Source organism: Alligator mississippiensis, chromosome 11 (genome assembly GCF_030867095.1).
Source record: "Alligator mississippiensis isolate rAllMis1 chromosome 11, rAllMis1, whole genome shotgun sequence".
In the NCBI taxonomy this organism is placed as follows: Eukaryota; Metazoa; Chordata; order Crocodylia; family Alligatoridae; genus Alligator; species Alligator mississippiensis.
In genome coordinates this window covers 46,679,819-46,686,685 of record NC_081834.1, presented here as the reverse complement: position 1 = coordinate 46,686,685, position 6,867 = coordinate 46,679,819, and positions in this window count along the sequence as shown.

The following is a 6,867-nucleotide window of genomic DNA, read 5'->3' as shown; positions in this document are numbered from 1 at the left end:
GAAGAGGAAGCAGCAGAGCCACCAGCTTCCCCATCCTTGCTATCGACCACTGTCCTCTAGTGGCAACAGTTCATCCTCCCCTCTGGCTGGAGAAATAAGGGAGGCACAGATTCATGTCTCAATAAGCAGGACTTTCATTCTCATGAAAAAGCGGCTGAAAAACCACCCTACATTTCATCAATGATTTCAAAGAAGCAGAAAAATTGTGGGACAGTTCAGCATCAAATTTCTAAGGGGTTGACATTTTTACAAGCTTTCTGCCATGTTTCTGATTTGCAGAGAAATCTGCAACCTTGCCATTGTCCTTTGGGGGGAAAATAAAATAAAAAGCATTTTGTATATGAAAAAAAAGCCCCCGGTTCCAGTTACAATAAACATAAATCTCCGTTAGGCAGAAACAGAGTTTCCAAATGTAATAGAGGGGTTTGCTGGCATCACAAGGCAGCTAAACTTTGGGTCACTTCTTCACTACCTCTCAGTGCCAAACAGCAGTGTTGTGTTAACCAGGGTCCTACAATTCAGAAAGCTGTTTCTGGCCTGGAGTAGGAGATCAGCATTCAATAGGCTGAGCAAAAGACAACGTGATAAGAAGAGAGGTTTTTAGAAATTCCCCAACATCCTTTTAGGTGTGGGGTTTGAACCCACATCTCCTTTGTCCCAAGATGCTACCCTAGCCCTCAGCTAGGGAGCAGACAAGGGTGCAAGCTCCCCTTTACCCACCTCCTCTTTCTCTTTTCTTTTTGTCTCCAACCTTTCTCTTAAAAAATTGGCAGCCAAGGAGAAAAGTTCCATGGGACCAGAAGGAAAGCAAGTCAGACGGAGCCCGACTGGGCCAGGAAGGTGGTCACAGCCCTTGAAAGGGGAGAGCAAAAGGGTCCATGGTCCCAATCCCCCCTTACTGTAAAATCCATCATTTACACCAGGGATGGACACATGGCACAGACAGCCTCTGTGTGTGGCACATGGCAGGTCAGGGAGGAGGCAGGCAGCACAGTGGTAGATAGGACCGGAAGCAGAAAGCAGAGCAGCAGCTCAGGCAGGGAGCACAAGGCAGAAAGGCAGACGTGGCAGGGAAAGGGGATTGTAGTGGCACTAGGAGAAGAGTGTGGAGCTAATTTGTGGCAAAACTACAAAAAAAGCTGGCCCCCACTGCTTTAAACAGAGCTGGGGTCAGAGCACTGGAAGACAGTGCTATTCTGGGTTGCACTATAGAAACAGGAGTCCAGATCTGGCTCAGTGGAGAGGCAAGAGGGAAGGGGCTTTGGCCTGCAGTTGAAAAGCAGCCTGAAAACAAATGGATCATCAGTCCTTGGCGCACACATGCCACCCTCCCGTGTAAGCTGGACGTGTTATCCATGCTCTCAAAGAAGTACAGTATCAGGAGGGATCAGAGCAGAGTGGGCTGATTAGTAATGATAGAGGTGTCCTGATGGGTAAGGGGCTGTTGAATATTGAGTATTGTACATGTGGGAGCTTTCTTTCTGAAAGGAAAAGCATAGATTTTGTGGTTTGCTCCTGCCAATCTCCTGGGGTTTCTTTTTTCTTTTTTCTCTCTCAAAACAGAGGCCCATGCTCCTTCCTGCTGTGGATTCTGTGTCTTGTCTCCTAAGAGGCCTCTCTTGCTTGAAGCAGTGCTGCCCCGGGGGGTTGCCGCTCAAAGGCTTTCCAAACAGTGCAGTCTGGGCTGCTGGTCAAGCTTCACAGGAGGCAATTCCAAGCAGGTGGAGTATGCTGTGGAGAAGTTGCTCTCTGCCCCCAGCAGGGGCCAGTTTCCTAATGACTGCAATGCAAAATGCACAGATAACAGTGAAAGCAAGACTCGCTTCCCCTTGCCAGGGCAGCATCCACATTTCTGGGCCACAAAGTCAGGTTGTTGCCCTCCTTCTGTCCCCAGGCTTCTTGCCTCTTCGCCACCAAGTCTCAACAGGCACTGGTGATGTGCTTGTGCCTCTTAAGCCTTCCCATCTCAGGCTACAGTGTTTTGAGTCTCTGGTTTTTGGCACTGAAAATCCTAATTCTGTCATGGGCAGTTAGTTGGTTCTTTGTGCACTGTTGCGTGTGAGAGGGACTGGGATGGATGGTCTTGTGAACCCTTTGGCACTTAACAACCATAGAATGCAAGGTAGATTTGCATCTTATAGACTACTTCAATTAGAAATGTATAGTATGAGCTTTCATGAGCTGGAGCTCACTTCCTTAGATGTTGAATGAGCCCCAGCTCATGAAAATTATGCCATATTTCTATAAGGGGCAAATCTACCCTGCCTTCCGCTTGAATTCAGAATACCTACCTATGTGTCTCCACTTAACGTCTATTACATGGTTGCCTGCAGGGGATAGGCCTCATGACCCGAATGGTCCTTTCCAGACCTGTGCTCTTGGTCCTCAAATGAGTCGGGAATGGGGTGTCTTTTTATGCTCCTGCTGGGACTTAAACCCAGAGATTCCTGGCTAGAGGGTCTTGCCCCTCCGTTCCAGCCAGTCACCACATTTGGGGTCAAGAAGGAATCTTACCCCATGGTCAGAGTGGTATGGATTGTGGGGGCAGTTTCCTTTCCTCTTTTCCTGGGATTTCTTGAGCATATAGTAACAATCCTTACAGTAGCAAAACATTGGTCGCTATGGTCCCCACCCTGCTTTACCTGTGGCAGGTTAGGGTGTTATGTCTGATATTGTGTCAGGGTTGACTGTGTAGTTTTCCTAAGAGGCTAGACAGTGGACTTTTATAGGATGGTTTGGAAAGGGATGATCCTGCCTTGGAAAGAGGGCTGGACTAGATTACCTATGCAGGTCATTTCAAGGCTTCCTTCTCTATGATTCTCATATCTTGTCTGTCTACAAAAGTAGTGTATTCCTATACTATACCATCAGGGTCAAAGCAACCTGATTCCCTTAAGTGTGAGCACAGTTATATTAGTAGGTCAGGCCTGTATAAGGCATCTTTATGCCAATATCCCCCTTGAAAACTACACCCCCTAACTAAATAAACTGGAACCATAACTTAGTACAGACCTAAAAATTCTGAGTGAATAGGGAGAGAGACATAGTTAGCTGAGTTAGTATGAAGCCAAGGAGAAGGCAGGGAGAGGGAGAGATAGAGATAAAAGCAGACACAGATCCTTGCATAATGTCATGATTGGAAATGATATGTCTGAAGAGTTGGGCAAGCAGTATTTGTTCAATGTCACCTTTGATCTCCTCTGTCCTTGCCAGCTGGTTGAGCCATGCACTGAGGTAGACTTCAGTTGGTTTGCATTTTATGTGGAATATTGGCTGAATCACTGAGACAGAGCTGATCAGCCCCATTGGTTTAAATGGACAGGGTAGTGATAGCGTACGCCTTTTACCTGTAGGTTTCATTTCTCCTTCCTTAGAAAAACAAATCATTGGGCTGTGTTGTAAATGTATGTATTCATTGTCAAGCAATGAAAATGGTAGAAATTGCAAAAGCTGTCAGTTGCCAAAGAAGAACAAATTTCCCCTAACATTTTCTGCTCAGTTTATTTCACCCAATCATTGTCCTTTTAGAAATTGGTCACCACTAAAAATGTTTTTTAATTATTATTATTTTGGAAAAAATCCCTGCTTTGGGACTGAGCCAGTCAGGGGACACTGGCAATCTGAAAACCCAAAAAGACTGTGGATATGCAGAAACCCAGAGACATGAATGGATAGAGATTAACCTGTTTGCTTAAGAGTTTGAGCTAATCTCTGTTAGGGACCAGGATGAAACCTAACACGGGTTAAGATTATCACAACCAAATGCTACCTAATGGGCCACTCCAGAAGGGAATGCTGCAATGGGATTGTTCCTGGAAGGTGTGTGTGTGTGTGTGTGTGTGTGTGTGTGTGTGTGTGTGTGTGTGTGTGTGTGTGTGTGTGTGTGTGTGTGTGTCCCTCTCTCTCTCCTCCAGGCTGTTGCACTGTACCAACCAGGGCCCCATATTGCTTTGGAAAAGGGAATATAAATCCCTTTGTTATCCAAATCCCTGTGGAAAGACTCACTTAAAAGCTGTGGGGATAACGAACACCACGGCATCTTGTGTGGCATTGTACATGCTGCCACAGGACACAGTGTAAAACCATCCCGATCTTACCAGGAGAGATACTAAATAGAGCAAAACTTACAGGAGAACTGTTTGACATGCAACACTGAAAGTCACAAGTTACTGCATCAGACTTAAGAGTAGAGATACAGGACTGAATTACATGGATCTTGCACAATACCAGCAGTTACAAGTTGTTCTTCAGATCCTGGAGGGGTCCGATCATCAAGGTCTTTCTAACCAGGGAAGTGCCGCAACTATGCTGGGAAAAGTGGAAGACAACACTAAGTGTGGATGCTCACGGTGCTGTGAGCATTTGCCTGTGCTCAGACCTGCATTTAAACTTCTAAATACTTGGCCCAGATTGATTGCTGAGGAACGCAAGTCCTTGTCCTCTTCCCAGGATAGAAATGCAGCAATGTGTGAATTATTGTGAGCTCCCTCTAAGCCCCCTGACTGCCACAGCTCAGCACCTCATCATCTCCGGTGCGTGTGTTTCCTGCGGATGACAGGAGACTCCAGAAGAAGCTACTTTCTGGAGTGAAATAGAAAGGGCTGGCCCTTTAGCAACTTCCCTCAGATTGAGTAATGTCAGGAAGAAGTAGAAGAGAAAGAGCAATCCCTAGCTCCCTTTCCCCATTCCCCTCTGAGAGAGGCAGTACTTTTGCCCCTGGTTTGCAAACACAGACTAAGGCAGAGGTGGGCAATTATTTTGGGCAAAGGGCCGCTTACTGAGTTTTGGCAAGCCATCGAAGGCCACATGACAGGCAGCCCAGCGCAGATAAATACTAATTTTCTAAAATTTTAAGGGGCCCCGCAGGCTGGATAGAATGGCCTGGTGGGCTGCATTTGGCCCCCGGGTCACATTTTCCCACCCCTGGACTAAGGCCTAGATTTCCCAAGATACTCGGGTGCCTAAAGATATAAGTAGGTAGCTAGTGGGGCTTGTCAAAAGTGCTAAAGTAGGGGACACCCGTTGCAGTCTGGCATGCACCCTGCTCAACTGCCTTTGAAAATCCCACTAGTGCAGGCCTAGATTCAAGCTTGCAAGCTCTAGTACTGCTAGCAGCATAGGCACAGCCACAGTTTGACCAGCACAGACTGCAAAGCCCTCTGAGGAGCTGAGCAAATACCCAGGCAGCTGGCTGATGCACAGCTCCAGGCAGATACAGCAACTGCCCTCAGACTAATTTAAAAGTTAGCTTGTCCTGCTAAGCAGGCCCATCCTAAGTGACTTGTCCAAGGGCCCCTGGGAGATCTGTGGCAGAACTGAGAACTAGATGTCAGCCTCCTGGATCCTAGGTTGACCCCCTAAGTATTAGCACCAGGACCCTATTAGTACCAGTTCAAGTGCCATTCTCTGCATGGGGTGGGACTCAGGGTGCAAATGATGCCATCGTACTTGTAGGAAACCCCTTGCAGGTTGCTGACTTTCCTCCTCCACAACATGGTTGGATGTGAAGTCTTTAGGAAGAGCTCACTAGTGACTCCCACTCTTCTTTTCACAAGATCCTCCTCTATTTCTTTCATCCAGGCCAGCAGGAGGTGGTCCTGCTCCTGCGGAAATGAAGACCAGCTGAGCTCACCACTGTGTTAGATGCTAGGTGAGCTCATAGTGAGGCACTCGGTGAATGGGAGCCTGGCCTAGCGGTGAAGAGGCTCAACTATGAGGTGGAAGACAGAGCTTAACTCCCTTATGGGCAAATGATTTAATTTCTCTCCAAAAGGGGAGTGACACTTCCCTCCTCCACCAGATACCATAAGGATAAATACATTAAAGACTGCAACATTGCTCAGACAATACAGTAATGGGGGCCATGCTTGTTCCAGAGACAGAAACCTATTCCTTTCTCCTCAAAGCTTACTGTCTGAACGGACCAAGGAAGGATTGTTATCCCCATTTATCAGAGGAGAAACTGAGCCCCAGGGAAATGAAGGATTTTACCCAAGGTCATCCAGGGAGTCAGTGGCAGGGGATGGGAACCTGAAGCTCACATCTCCCAAGCACTTGACCAGCCTTTCCAGATGAGGGATAACTTTCATTTTGCCTAACTGTATGTAGCTAGGAGGGTGAGCACTGCCTCACATTATCTCCATTTTCTTCTCATAAATAGGCTTAAATTCCTCCGCCTTGTTTTTCATGGACTCCAAGTAGCAGTGGAGCATTTTCGGGAAGCAATGAGAGAGAGCTTAAAAACACAAAACAAAACAAATAAATGGAAAAACAACATTTCCACCACTCCAAATATGATATTTGTATTTTTCTTCTGCACAAAACAATGTTAAAATAGCCAAACGCCCATTACAAATCCTAGAGTCATTTGTGCCTATAGCTGTAATGTAGTCAGTCGTGACTTTCATGATGGCAAATAGGAAGAGAGGAAGTGGCCCCCATGGTTGCCCAAAGCCTCTGAGGGCATTTGGTTGAGTAATCAAGCCATCACGCTGAGTGGCACAACTCTGGTAGTTGCTAAGCCAACCCAGGAGAAAGCCTGCTGGGGATCAGACACATTGAGAGTGTCACACTGTGTGCTTATGCCTTACCTTGTACTCCTGGGCAACCTTTTGTGTGGGTGCCACAAAGTGAGCTCTGTGATCCCAGGACTCTCTTCATCCTCCTCCTCTTTACAGAGTAGCTTCAGTGCCTCTCTGCCTGTCTGGCTCATTTGCTGTTTGCAGGCTCATTCCTTCACTGCCTCAAGCAGGCTTGCAAGCTGCTCATGGGGCTGGAAGTTTCTTTGCTGGTGATCTCTCCATAGTGGAGGCAGGAGCAGTGGGGCTTCAACTCCCTTCAGCACTGATTAAGGCTAGAGCACTGGAT